This window comes from Ambystoma mexicanum, chromosome 12 (assembly GCF_040938575.1).
Source record: "Ambystoma mexicanum isolate Mex_15411 chromosome 12, UKY_AmexF1_1, whole genome shotgun sequence".
Taxonomy (NCBI): domain Eukaryota; kingdom Metazoa; phylum Chordata; class Amphibia; order Caudata; family Ambystomatidae; genus Ambystoma; species Ambystoma mexicanum.
Genome location: NC_090936.1, coordinates 928,093,479 through 928,108,946, shown reverse-complemented (window position 1 = coordinate 928,108,946; position 15,468 = coordinate 928,093,479). Strand labels below are relative to the sequence as shown.

At 44.9% G+C, this 15,468-nt stretch overlaps 1 protein-coding gene across 1 annotated transcript in view; it reads right to left on the bottom strand.

Annotated features, from left to right (window-relative positions):
• The window catches only part of CFAP54 (cilia and flagella associated protein 54), a 3,669,934-nt gene that overhangs the window by 2,044,506 nt on the left and 1,609,960 nt on the right, over positions 1-15,468 (bottom strand). The gene's annotated exons all lie outside the window — the stretch shown is intronic.

Sequence of the window (15,468 nt, the reverse complement as noted above, 5' to 3'; positions counted from 1 at the left end):
AAAATCAATAAATGCAAAATATAGATGCTGTTTGCACTAGTAGGCTTTCTGAATGATGCTTGAAAGAGTAATGATATTAATTGCAGTGCCTATGACCTGTAAGAACCCTGTCTGGAATGGATCTCGGAGAGTCTTACAGTTCAGCCAAGTATTAAATACATTTAATAGCAACTTGGCAAACAATTTGCCCGCTCATTCTAGTAGCGCTATTGGTCTGTAGGACCTGGGATCCGCTCGATCACCCTTTTTGAAAATGGGCAAGATGGACTTTTTCCAAGTCTCGGGAATGAAGCCTGATTTAATGACTTGGGCAAAAATACGATATAAAATTCCTGCCCATTCATTGACATACATTTTTAGCATAGAATTATGTAGTCCATCAGGACCTAGAGCTCGAGAAGTGCTCAGTTTTGTGATGCAGAGTTTTATGTCATCGATGTCAAATAAAAACCCATGGGCTGATATATCTGATTGCAGACCTAGTCGCCTATCACGAAAGGGTGAAAGATATAGGTTTTGAAAATACATCTGCCATGTCTCAGCCGATATTGAATTAGTTTGGGTAATGGTTTGGGAGTTCTCTGCGGTGTGATTAAGCAGGGCCCAAATGCCGGCAGTAGATTTGGTGACAAGTTGCTTCAGCATGGCCGCCCCGTCCATTTCATATTGCTTGGCTCTTCTATTTTTAAGCCACTTTTTGTATTTCTGCTTTAGTGATCTAATTTTGATTGCAGAGTCGACCTTATTCAACTTCATTATCTGCCAAATTTCATGTCTTTGCCCAACTTTTTTATATTTAATATCCGAATCAAAAAATGAATAAGTTGTTGCTTAATAAAACCGTTACCTCTATCAATTCGTTAAACATCTGCATGGCAAGTATATAATCTTTTTCCATCAACCCAGGGCTTTGATACATTTTTTCAAGATTTTGGTCGAGGCTTTGTAATTTTGCTAGATTCCATTTCAGTCTATTACCCCCGTTGTTAACTACAATATCTGATATGTTTTCATTCATTGACAGCATTGATTGGGGTTTTCTGATCTGAATGGATAGCAATAGCTTGTTATGGTCACTTAGATTAGTCTGTATCACCTCCAGCTTCTGCACACAATTAAATACATTTGCATTGAAGAAAACAATCTATTATGGCATGCTGAGTGCCTCTTTGCCAAGTTGCCTGGGTGGGGTTGTCACCCCTCACATTGCCGTTTATCATGAGAAAGTTGCGCTCCGCCATAATTGTAGACCAAGTCAACTCATCACCTGTTAATTCCACATCCCCATCTGGTATGAGATGGAGATTAAGGTCACCTAATATTGCAATATACATCAATCCGGCCTCTAGGGCTAAGAAATCCAATATATTCACCAGCTGGGCAAAAAAATCATCAGATTTTAACGTGTTGGGGCACCAATAAATATTTACTATTGCTAATTTTTGATGACTGGTAAAGAATTTAACCACTTGAAAGGATGGTGAAGGAGACTGGAAAGGTTTTGGTTGTAAACCACTTGTTTTTTTTGACCGCTAACAATAAGCCTCCTTTTTCTGCCGGTGTGAACAAAATTACATGTGAGTCCCAGATAGGAGGCAATAAAAGCCAAGTTTCCTGGAGGGCTATAATATCGATGTCAATCAGTTCCCCAGTGGAAACGGAATTAAGGTGACGATGCCCTCTAGTGTTCCAGGAGATCACACTTAAGGCTTTCATATCTGTGCATAGTTATGCAGGCGTTGTTTGATCTGAAAAACCTTGCTGGGGTGGATTATTACAAGTCGATGTAAAAATTCGGGACATATAGCCTTGCAACATAGGAGGGTCAGATGGGGTTTCTTGTGTTCGACTAAATCCCAAATCAAATAAGAACATTCTAGCCTGCCAAAATGTCTCTGCCACCAAGGATGATGGTATATATAACCGGGCCGAGGACAAATCGGTATGGTTTATAAATTCAATCTGCTCAATATCCACCGATGATATAGTGGATAAGGCCGGAATTTCTGCACAGATGTTGAGAACACTGGACCGGTTTAAATCATATGTTTTAAATGGCGTGTCCCGGCACTTAATAATGAAGCGATGGTAAGTCTGGTCTTTTTTTTCTTTATTCTGAGCAGATCGATCTCTTGTCTGGTTTGTCAATCTAGCTGGGGATCGTGCCCACCTCTCCTGATGGGTAGAAGAGGCTGGTTGGGGCCCCTTTAGTAAGGGCATAAGTAAGGGAAACCCTTTTTCCGTCACCACATTTTGGTTAATGGTTTTTGACTGCTGGACATAGGCTTCGAATGACACTTTAATTTCGTCCCGTAACTCTTGTCTTGAGACTGGCACCAGATTTGAAATTGGTTGATGTTCATGATTATCGGCTGGGTTTTCTTTGAGAATCAGTGCCAAATATGCCTCAACCGAAGCCCTGATCTCTTCTTGTAAGTCATTTGTATGACAGTCAGCTTTCTGAGCAGCTCCAGTATTTGAGGCGATCTGCACTGAAAGATCGTTCATATTTATGTTTTGCACAGTATTAGAATTAATTTTTTGAGCTGTGGCATGATGTACTGGAATTATTGATTGTTGTAAACTACATTGCTCACCCATTGACAACTGCCGTGGTTGACTGGGCCGAAGCTTTAGATAAGATTCAATTGATATTTGGATCTGTTTCTGAATTGCTGCCAATACAGGCATGCCCGGAGCACTGGAGTCTTGTTCATGGGTCTCAATTGCGGCCATCGCAGTCACAGCAGAAGACATTAGTGGAGTTGCCTCCGACAAGTTTGACTGAGGGGCTCGCTGATTTTCAATTCTTGTCACCATCTGCGCCAAATCATCTAATGGTTTGTATGGCAACTCTGTAACAACCCTCTGCTCTACAACCTGAGCATGTGTGCTGGACTTGGAAGCAATTATACAAGACTGATCTGTAAGCGTGTCCATTAAATTCTTCCGTTTAATTCTGGTGGGAAACTTTGAGCTAGGTATCTGAGATTTAGCAACTAGCACTTTTCGTTTTTTACTTGCTCGTGAGCTGCTGGATTTGGAAGCTACCGTACTAAAAACTTCAAATATATTTGTGGTAGCTGGGGCTTGCAGAGGCCGATCTTTCTTGTTCTGTAACATGGCTGCAGAAGTAACGATAACTGTGGGACAGGTTGAGGCCACTAATGAGGCAGATGTTGAGGTCTCAGCCACCTTAGGGCAATTGGTAATAGGCTTGGCCTCCCCCGCGATGTTTAAGTTGAGCGTGCTCGTTCGGCTCGGTGGTCGGCTGCATGGGCAAAGAGCAAATACAATCGGCCTCAAGTGTATGCGTGAAAGCTGACTGTAGGAGTTAGTCACTATTCAGCTTAGGAACTTGCGGGTCCATCTTGGATTGACACTCAATCTTTGAGTTTATTAGAAGTAGTTGCTCAATATAGGCGGTCTGTTTGGAAACTTTCAAGTCCAAGACCTCATATAGTTTTGCAATGGCCAATAGAGCCGTGTTCATAGCCACAAGAGTATTATTCAAGGCCGGAGCCTCAGGGAAAGCACTCCTATCTTTGTAGATGGGATTCAGAAAGAAATCGGAGACCCGGGCACCCTGATCAAAACGTGGTTGCCTCGGTGTAGGGGCTATATATGAGACTGATTCATCCACAGATTCGATAGGGGGATTTGCATTATTTATAGGTGAGGTTATTGACTCTGCTGCATGCTCTGCACCCTGTGACAGCACAGGTGATCGGGCTTCTATATATGTTCCGGAGCAACTTTTATCACCGGCTTCCAGCTGAATTAGGTCACCAGTGTTCGAGCAAATATATAACACTTCATTGGTTTCTTCCTCAGTTTTATTTGTGAGGTTCATAAGTTAAATGTCTTCCTCTTCAATTTCCCCTATCATTGTCAAATGCGCATGAGCTTGCCTCAATTTTTGTTGGGCCAGAACGGAACATAAAACAGGTTGAGGCATTTTATCACCCGGTAAGTCAGATGATAGTGTTTGCGTGTCTTCAGAAAGACAGGCGGCCATTATCGTGGTGTCTGTAGGAGCACCATTCGAAGTGCTTTCAACATTTGTGGTTCCTGGTGCGTTAGCCTGTGAGGAGTCAGGACTCATGTTACCAGGTGGCTGATCTCCCAGGCTTGCCACCAAAGGGACAGATTGGGTGGAATGGAACACACAGTCGACATTGCCCTCACCCTCGGGAACTCTTCTCTCGCTTGGGCATAATCTAATATCGTTAGACACTGAAGCTGAATGCTTAGAACTTGTACGACCAGCGCTCGGTAGTAAAGTTGTTAAGCGACTCTGTAAGAGTGCTTTTCTAGATGTATTGTCGCGACCTTGACCATCCAGTTTTGCTCGTAACTCAAAAATGGGTGGCATACTGGTGGTCAGAGTATAATGGGTCATTCAGCAGCCGGTCTAATACAGTAATAAGTTATAGTAAATATACAGATAAATAAACAAATAAGTAAATAAGTCAATTACTCAGTTCCGACAGGGTTCAACTACTGCTCTTTAAGTAGCATGAACCTGGGTAAACAAAGAAAAGGAATGCCGCCTCACAGACCAGCACAATAATAAATTATAATTAAATAAAGAAAAATAAAATAGCATGAAATACCACAAAATAAAAAAATGAAAATGAAGAATAATCAACAATACCCCGCTTCCTCGCTATCTCGCTAGACAGCGAGACAGCAGACCAAAATACTTCCCAAAGCACTTATCCAAATGCGCACGTGCAGTGCTTTTGGGTGCTTCCGGGTTGGGGGGCGGGCAGAAAACTAAAAAAAAAAACACAAAAAACAACGATAACTATGCCGTTGGTAAGCAACAATCGGCGATAAGCCAATAGGAGCGTCTGAGGGACCGTAGGTAAAGTTAGGTAAAGTTCAAATTTCGTACCAGCCAATCAAAGGCTGGATATGTCCGTGGTAGCAGCTTAACGCTCGCTTCACTCGCGATGTCTTCACGATGCTTTCTGTCTGAAAAATGCTGTGAATCAGCCAGCAGGACAGCGAGACAGCAGCCCAAAACACTTCCCCAAAGCGCTTATCCAAATGTGTATTAACAGTGGCTGCTATTTGATTTTGCCCTTAATAACTAGACGTCAGTGAGGTGTCAAGAACAGCACAAACAAAAGAAAAGCTTACTTAGAGGATACAAATGAGGCTTCTCATTCAGTAGACTCAAGTTGTGGGACGTATCTAGAGGGGTTTACAGTAAATATGCTGTAAGACTTATTCTTCGGAAAGGAAATGCATTAACTTATGATGCAGAAAGAAATAATTGTCTGCTACTAGTCCCCGGAGTCAGGCAGGCATGACTGCTGTTCACTTGGTTAAAACTGCTTGGGCTGCACCACAACCATGAATTAGAACCTTGAGCTGGTAAGATTATAGGGGCTTTCCACCAAAAACATGAGGTAATTTTTTGTAAGCAACTCTTATCAGTATACAAGTATACATTTCTAAAGTCAAGACAACAAAACACATTCATGAATGCAGGTACATATGGTGATCTTCTTGAACAACTTTTGCTTATCTTATCAAATAGTTTAATAATGTTATATCTGGAACAAGCCAAAGCTCTAGTCCTCCTTGGGGATTGGGAAGTAATAAGAATAGATACTGTTTGATCACTGCTACGGAACGATTACCTACTTATTAGAATGGGATTTATTGCTTGAAGGAAGGATTACCTTTTGGATTAATGAGAGACACTGAGCATCCCATTCCCTTTTACAGCCAGCAACCCTTGGCCTACAGTAAAATGTTTCCTCTGATGAAGACACTTTAAAAATGAATTCTTAAAGGGCACATGAGGGTTGTATGGAGATTGTCTTCCCTTCCAGAATGGCACTGTCATTTTTTTACTATATCGACTCTTGACTTTAGCACTACGTAAATGCATGAAATCACAAGGCACATAAAATATACTCCTCTTGCAGAGGGTGACAAACATGCACAAACTAACTATTTTACAATATTTTCTGGTGGGAGTTCTCCTTGCAGACGAGTGCTTACGGCTGTGGTTGTTCATGTCAAAAGGTGTTTAGTACAGTGCGCAGCTGTCATTGGTTTGACTTTGCAGCACTGTATCCTTGTCTGATGCAGCACAGCTCAGGACTGTCAAACATTTTTACTAATATAGTTATATGCACATCCAGTAAGGATCTACCCTTTGGAAGCTGCTTTTAAAATGTCAGTCAAAAATGTACCCGTTCACACCTAGAATATTTTACTTCTACTGCCATACACTATGTAAAAATGCGTATTTAATAAGTACTGGAAATCGGCACCTAAGCTTACAATCACTGCTTCTTTTGTTGAGCGTGGTTGAAGCATGCAGTATTTGAAGGATATGAGCACACTAGTGGCCTAGGGCCTAGATGTCTGAGAATGTTTCAAACTCAGAGGAGAGTTCTGTACAAAGTGCGGTTTTGTGAATACTGAGAGGGTTCATTTTTGACACATGTCCTTCATGTTTGGGACATGGGATGCAGAGCTCTTCCAGTGTCCGATTTTACCTATATGGTACTGAGGATATTATAGAAGTTCTGTGAAAACAGGTCTGTTTTTGGCAGAATCATCTGCAGTACCCTTAGGGAACACTACAGACAATTAAGACTACAAGTGATAGTACAATTTCACCTTTGGTACAAGCCTGGTACAAGCCTGTACTACACAGTAAAGTGGTAACGATGGCTGAGCAGCCAGACTTATCTCAAGAGCAAATGAGCAGTAGTAGGGATTACACAAAGGACAATAATCACTGACTCAAGCAAACACTGACTCAAAGGTTTCTGGCTAAAAAATATAAGTACATTTATTTTTAAACCATCTGTTCACAAAACACTTCACTTCTATTAGATAAAACCACACTCTAAATATACTACACACAACCAATTCCTTTTGTTCAGGTCAAGTCAAGGTAAGTACAGTAGTCTTCGACAGACCAGTGTTGCGAAACAAAGACGTTACCATGGGTTAATACGTGATCACTTTTTGACAGTAATGACAGTTCGGTCTTACGAAAGAAAAAAAAAATAAACCCCAGAAATCCAGCAAAGCTGCTGAGGGACTCACTAGGTAAGGGAAATTAGCCATGAATGAGAATTGTCCCTAACAGTCCGGATCAAAACAAATATAGGAATCGCTGGATATCCTAACAATCAGGGCGGACCCGAGAGCCATGCGCCTCGAGCTGCAACAAGAAATCCACAGCAGAACAGACAAGCTCACGGGGTCAATAGCAGAACTCAACAGGCATATAAAAGGCAGTTGAAACCCAACCGGAGGAAGTGGAGAAGACAGCAGGAGAGCAAGCCCACGAACAAGCTCTCCTCAAGCAGAGAATTGTGAGACACCTGAGCGCGCCCTCACATCTACTCCCCTTGGGTCCTCTTCTCAGGTGGCCAGGAAAAGGCCATTGCCCTTGGATCCCGACCCTGGGGGTGGAGAAGCAAGGGAGGATAACCTGGGTGGAGGCTCCTTGGGGATTGGGAGTGAGATGTCCTCAGGCTAGATGCAGTAATTCTGCATTTCCCTTTCAGGGAGAACCCTCTATCCCAGCGGCAGTTATGAGTATTGCTATCCCTGTCCCACTGACCTGGAAAAGGCACAAGGATATTACCACTCTAGAAGCACCAGAAAGACGGTGAAGAAGAGAGGGGTCTAGGATAAAACAGGCGAGATGTGGTATCCCCCTTTCCCTACTAAAGACCAGCCTAACCCTCCTCCCCCACCTTTATGGGCTACTGTAAAACCTCTCCCCTCATTTGCCCAAATTTTACCTCTGACAGTACTGGGATGAGGAAGAGGCGACAGAGCAATGAACACTAAAACCTAATTTAACCACTCTAGCAATGGGACGAAGAAGATTCCTTTAGAGTACTTCGAAGGTCAGGCATGTCCCTTTAACTGTAGTCAGGCAAGCCCAATTGAGAGTCCATACCTACAACCTGTCAAGCAACAGGGAGGCCTGTGTGGGAGAGACCATCAGGGGACACTTCTCCTGAGGAGGCAGCTGTGGTGGGACCTGGAAGCAAGCCAGGAGGCCAGCAGATGTCCCTGAAGACCTGTGGAGCCTAGTGTGAGTCGGGCCATTAGGCTGCCAAAGGTGTGCCAGCCTCTGCCTCAGGAGAGAGCAGCCAGTGCTGCAACCGAGGGAGAAAGAAGAGAGGACGCTGACTGCATCCGTGGATGAGGAGCGAAGCAGCCAGTGGGCGCATGGAAGCACCTGGAGTGTCCTCCTGTCTGTGAAGCAGAAGGGAAACCTAGGAGCATCCTGATACGAACACCAGAGACCGGTGGGTTCAGAGAAAGATCACTCAAAGCCGAGGTGCTCCTAGGGGGCTATGCATAAGTACCAAAGTGCCGTATGATGCATATTGAATCCCGAACTGAATGAAAACTCGAAGCAAAGTGAAATCACACACATTGAATGCCAAACTGAATGAAAACTTAAAACAAAGCTAAAATATTCATAGTAAATATTGATCTGAATGAAACTTATGGGCAAAGCTAATAGCTGATGAAAGCCAAAAGTAAAGTGCCCATTTGAAAGCAACCCACAGAAAAAGAGTACAAGTGTGAAAGAGCACGACAGAAAGTGGGGAAGACCTAAAACCACCTCAAAGTGAACTTTATGTATGGAAACAGTGTGGCAAGGCCAAAGACTGGCATACGACGTGACACACATGATGGCAAAGGCAAGAGGCTAACCAGGAGACGCCAGGAGAGTGTGAAGCTGCATATAATGCCAAGAGCCCGCTAAAGAGAAGCTAAGTGAATGTGAATCAGTACACAGGGGCAAATACTGAAAAACCTGTGTGGGATGAAGAGCCTAGGGTTCATGGTTGCGTGACCTGTGATGGGTGGACCGTGTGGTCTGACAACTGTGCCTAGACCACGGAGCCCTGAATTGTGAAAGCCAAAGACATTGTGAAACAAACCAAGGAGACACACTGTGAATGAACTGTTAATGCAATCCAGAAAGAGTGTCAAGTTGGCCTGGAGTTGTGTTAAGCCTTAAAAGACTGAGACCAGTATCAGTTACTACCTGGAAGTCGTGGGAAAGGGAACCCTGAGACTTGAGGAACCGCAAATGCTGTCCCGAGGAGGGAGCCTCAATACCCCTTTTCTTTTGAACTGTGTTGCTTTGAGCTTGGGGAAAGGAATCCTCAGGATTCTGTGGAAATGTGTTGCGTTGAACTTGGGAGAGGTAACCTTGAGAATTATGTGGACCTTTCTTGAACTTGGGGAAGGGGAGCTGAAAAAAAAGCTAAGAGTTGGAAGAAGCTTAGAACTCTAGGTTGATCACCATTTCTTTCATTAGTGACATCCCTACACATTTTCTAGCTTTAGTTGTGAGGGCAAGGATAGGTTTTGGACACAGACAGACTTTTAAGTTGAACTTTCGGACTCAGACTTTCCTTAGTTTCGGTCAGTTATGGAAATCCCACCTTAGCATAGGGCAAGTTAGGTTTCTACTATTCTGACATTTGATTTAATAAACCATTTTATTATGAACTTTGAATCTGTTGTCGGTGTCTTGCTTCATGATGCCTTCTCAGAATTGACTGCATGGAGCAACAAATAACATTTTTCGTAGTAGGCCAGAAAGACACAGAGCGGTGGGATATCTATGCATGTACCAGACCAGAAACTGGGGGAATTTGTGGAAGGTCTGTTTCGAGACATCCTGCAACTCCCAGAAAGGGATGAGATAATATTAGACTGAACCCAAAGATGTAAACTTTATCCAACTGAAAAACAAGCAATCCCCAGAAGTTCTGACCAGGGTGCCCTATTTTTGCCAGAAGGACGAGATAACGCAAGAGGCCAGAAAGCAAAACAGTACTACATAACAGGAGGCCAAACTAATGCTGTTCCAAGATCTAGCACAGACCACTCAGTTGAAATGAAGGCACCTTAACATGGTCACATCGAAAGATCATCTAGAAGTAGGGATCCCCATGCCGGTTGTTATTTGAGGTTGGGGTGGGGAAATATAACATCTATAAAGAAGAAGAAGCGTTCTTCCCGATGGCTGCTGAAGAGTCTGTTTCCACAAGAGACAGCGATTAGCAACGACAGGAGCCTGAGGAACCTACAAGAAAATGAGGCAACTTGAGGGGCCCAATGAACAGAGACAAGCCTCGGCCAGACAGATGTTCACATAACCATAGACGCTTCAGAGAGACATGATCACTACATATGCCCTGGTAATTGGGACTATCCCTCAGGTTGCCCACAGAGAGGCCTAGTATGGCGGTAATGACTACCTGAGTAGCCTTTTCTTGTCCGCAGGGTTTGGATGGATGGGGCTGGCACGAGGAGAAGCATGAGGAGAAGCAGGCTCGAAATACTACTCTACGATACTAATCATCCTCAGCATGCTTCTGTACGCACTCAGTTTTTCAGTTTCCCCCTGTACTTGCATCCTCAACATCCAGGTATTCGCGGTTTCTCAGAACTTTCATGTATGCTTCTCCTCAACAATCTCGTGTACGCTCCTTCTTGGTGCAGATGTGTGCTCTCTTCATCAGCACCCTCCTGTATGTTCCTTCTCAGCACTCTCATGCGTTCTCAGAACCATCCTGTACTTTTGTTCTCAACATTCCCCTGTCCTTTCAGTCTCAGGTCACTCCTGTACACTCCTTCTCAGTGCCCTCTTGTAATGTCCATCTTCTCCAGAATGTTCCTGTATGCTCACCCTCAACACTGTCCTGTACTAGCCTTCTCAGCACCCTCCAGTACGCTCCTTCACAGCATCTTCACGCACCCCAATGTTTCTCATCACCCTCATGTCTTCTCTTTCTCAGCGCTCTTACATGCTCTCATACTCTGCTCTCTTCTGCATGTGGGTTTGAGGCCTTTTCAAATAAAAAATCGTTCTGTTCTGTTTCTCAGCACTTTTAACCCTTAGCAACCTCCTGCATTAATCCTCCTCAGTACCCTCAGGTTCTCTTCCCAACACTCTCACTCAGCACTCTCCTGTACTCTGTGAGAAACCAGAGGGTGTCTCAGCCGCTAGCCTCCGGTGATCTCACTCTCAGGTGGCCAGGGCACAGCAATCGCCTTTGGATGCAGACCCTGGGGATGGACCAGTGTGGGAGGATCACCACTTCGGTGAGGGCTTTTTGGGGAGTGTGGGTGAAACAGCCAATGGTGAGATGCGGTACTCCCCCCTTTTTTGCTCATCTATCCCATCCGATTTTGTAGGATTTTCCGAAGTCCCAAATCCCCCCTCCCGCTTTTATGCAAACACTGGGCCGAGGAAGAGGGTGACCGAGAGTAACCAGACTAACTATCACATCGTACTGGACATGTCCCGTTAGTCGGGTCAGGCGAAATCAGACACTTTACCCTAAGTGTCTACACCTGATACCAGTTAGTTCTCCTCACACGAATAAAAGGCAACACCAAAAGACACACTCTGAGCCAGGCGGAACACGAGTACGAGCAGAACCTCTGTGACAAATGCACACCTACTGGAGCAGAGCAATGGACCAAGGGACAAGAGCAGAGGGCCGAAAACCCCAAGGCTTCCCTACTGGAGGTTGTTGCCCCAGATAAACCGCCAAAGACACATGGAGAAGGCCAGATCCCACAAGTGAAGGTTACATTGTGTTTCAAGGATGCCAGCGACCCACCCGGGTGAACGGCAGAGTTGGGGGGGGGGTGATGGTACTAACCTTGACTCATAAATTGGAAATCGCAAAACAAGAAAGAAGGGCACACAGCTGGAGAGTTGGCAAGAGACCTGAGAAACTGGTTTGTGCTAAAGCAAAGTAGTCCGGCGAAAGGAGTAGCCCATTGGAAAGTCTCAGTGAAAGGTGCATTGTTTGAAGTTAAAGAGCGAACAAAGGGCAAAAGTGAATTAAGTGAGCGTAAACATGAACTTTGAGTCAAAGTGGTTCTGCAGTGGCCTGTAAAGAGAGCCACGCACATTCAAAAGCCTTTGTCATCCGAAAGGGTCTGCACCCAGCAGAGGGAGACCCAAAGTACAATAAGCCCCTTTGCAAGTTCGTGTGGAACTGTGAAGTGAGAGGTCTGAGCCTGGCAGAGAGGGACCTTTGTGAACTTTACGTTGGAATAGAATTTTGAAAGTCAAGAAAGAGATTTTAAGGTGGAAGGCCAGGCACCCTCCACGGTTTGAAACTACTTGGAGTGTTAGAATCCGAGCTAGCGTGTGTCATCCTGCCTAAAAGGACAGCCTTACTCTGTGAGGTTTAACGCGAGGAAGAGACCTGGTTCAACTACCTTTATTCTTTTGAACACTGATTTTTCCTTCGCATACATTTCACCTTTTTACACTTTTTTGTGCAAGAGATAGGGCATGCATTCGGTTTTTGTTAGCATGGGCCATTTTAATTTGATGGACTCCACTAAGACTGTTTTGTTTATCGTTTGAGACTGCTCCCATCTTAGCTATAGGGCCAAACAGGAGTTTCTCCAACCCCAACCTTTTCAATAAAGGTTTTACAAATTGTATCCATTTAGTCAGTTTAGGCAGAATTATATGCAGTACCCTTTGGGAACACCACACACAATTAGGACTACAAGTGACAGTACAAATTCACCTTTGGTACAAGCCTGTACTACACAGTAAAAGTGGTAGCGATGGCTGAGCAGCCAGATTTATCTCAAGAGCAAGTGAGCAGTATCAAATAATTACACAAAGGACAGCAATTACTATGGTTCAGGCAAACACTGACCACTCCCAATAGTTTCCGGATAAGTTAAGCTCACAAAATGAAGTGGGAGCGAAATGGCACTCTAGTAATTAAAAAGGGAGGGAAAGACAAAGTTAGGCAGAAATTGAGCAGCACCAACAGGTAAGTAAGCAGGGTAATCTAGAAAGAGGAACTGCAGTGATGGAATCAAATCAAATAGGCTTAGGGCCAAAGTCACTAGGACAAACGTCTTTTGCTCAAGATCACACAGTTCAGGGTAGTTCGCAGTTAAGTCTTTGCCAAGAGTTCCGGACGAAGTTGGTCGGCAGAAAAGTAAGTTTAAAGAGAAGAGGACAAGCCCTCAAGTTGGCGAAAGGTTTCACACACCTTCACCGAGGCTGAACGAAACGCACAACCGGATTTGCACAGTACCTTTAAATGGAGAAGAAGCTGCAGCTGAGGCGGACGTTCCTGGTAGTTCCTGCAGGCTCACGGTTCCTGAAGCGACTGTCGGACTGACACAAGTAGGAAGACTGGAGGGTCCTGCACTACCCAGGGAAGAAACCAGCAGCAGAGCAAAGCAACAAATAAAAGGTGCGCTCCTTATAACCCAAGCAGGGTCCAACCTTCCTGGCTAACCGGCCCACTGTAGCTCTGTACAGCGAATTCAACCAGAGGGGTCATGGCTTGTAGTTTGGGTGAACTGGTTGGTCCCACCAGCTCAGGGGAAGAAGATTTCTGGAGGATCTTCTCTGTTGTTGGAGTTTGAGGATTCGAACTTGCAGCAGGGCTTCACTGGGCGGTTCAGTCATGGTAGGGGTCCTATTCCGTCAGCTCCTCATCGGTTCTTTCGTTCCAGTAGTGACTTTGCCTTTCCAGACCCAGAGACCCACTTTCTAGCAGTTTTCCCCCATTCACACAGCCTGGCTGTGAAACACACAGCAGGGTGGCTGTCCCGTCGGGACAGTCACCACAGCCAATCATTTCAGAGTGTAACATGGGTCTCCAAGGAGACCCTGTGCAGGGAGTCCAAAACCCCTGCCTCACATCTTGTCCCCCCCAGACATACAGGCACCTAAGGAGGGCTTCTGCATAGAAGCCAGCGAAAAGACGGTGAACAAAGGAATCAAACCTGGTTTGGCACGCAGAGTTAAACACGAGACAGACTTTTACAAAAAGAAATGGCGAATAAATCCAGCCTGAACCGTAAAAAAACATCTAGGGTCTAGCAGGTTTAAGTTCGTGGCTATCAAGATAGCCTAAAACAATACCAGGATTATTTAAGATAACCACAGTAGGAAAAATAGGGTAGTTACCACTGCCACCAGCCAAATCTTGATGAAAAGGGAGCGAAACAATGCTCCAAGAGAAACAGGCAAAAAGGGACAGTATTAACCCTTTCCAGTACTCCATGTAAGATGGTTTGTACTGGGTCTGTGGTTTTACAGAGACTAATAAAGTTAATGTCAACTTTATATGTTCTGGGAGACAGTAGTCAGTCCCAGAAAATGGAGTCTGAGTTGGGAAGTCTAAAAGACAACCCTGTGTCACTGCACTGAAGGTGCTGTGTAACACACAGTAAAAAGATGATGCCTGTGGAGTAGGTGAGGCTCCACAGTCTATGAACACACACAGTAAAAACACATGTAAGAGTGGGAAAAAAGGGCTCACACCCTTACCAGGTGAAATAAATAAATCCTAGAAATCCAGCAAAGTTGCTGAGGGACTCAGTAGGTAATGGAAATTAGCCATTCTTGAGAATTCTCCCTAACAGTCGGTGTCAATACTTGTGATACCATGCCTTCCCTACAACTCTCATTGTCTGGTTTAGCCACATGTGATCCTCCTATCATAGATATTACTGTAATTTCTCTGATGATGGGTTCAATGGGGGTGACGCTGCCTGGAGCCCATATATTGTGGCATAATACAATGTAGGGGGCATTTCACGTTTGCATTCACAAGCTGTGGGTGCATTCTACTCACCCCACAGATGCGTCCGCAGTCAGGCAGCTGTCCACTGAGTCGATACAGGAAGAGATGCCATGTTATCCCTTTATGCATGCCACATACTTAAGTTGCGTGCTGCAAGCGTACCTAAATAAAACTGCTGTGCTGCCCGTTAAGCAATCATGCTCAGATCGTCGCACTAGCTTATTTCTTTATTTTATTTTTGTGAAGTGACCCAGGGCCGGGTGCCACTGCCAGCAGCAGTGCCAGCCTGACCTGGGGTCAGCCAGGTGCCTGCTGCCCTGCCGACGTGCAGGTCACCACACAGGACAGCAGGTCCGTGCATGCCAGTCAGACAGAGAGCAGACTCAGTGAGTCTTAAACACACACTGGCCGGTACGCACTGTGTCACGATCCACTTCCTGAAACCCCCCCGCCAGGTCCATGGGCCAGGAGGGGTCTCGGCTCGGGCCCCCAACAAGCTTAGGCATCCTTTGCCTAGGCCCTCTTGGGGCCAGTCCTGGCGCCTTTGGCGCCAGGCTCATACTTAATGAAGACTTGTGCTTGGGAACTATCTTATTTCAGTGCCAGTCAACATGGAGGCATCCACATAGCTTGGCTCCTTGGAACCAAGCTATGCGGTATAGTATTTTGGGTGTGGTAGCCTAGCGACTATTTTACCTGGACTACTTTCTTGATGCCATTTAAACCACACCCAACTTGGATAACACGCTTTGCGTTACTTTGCAATCCTGTGACGTGACGCTCATCGTGTTCAGCTGCATCTGCGAACCTCGAAAGAACAGCATCTGAAAAACAAAAGGACATCGTTAATGGCAGC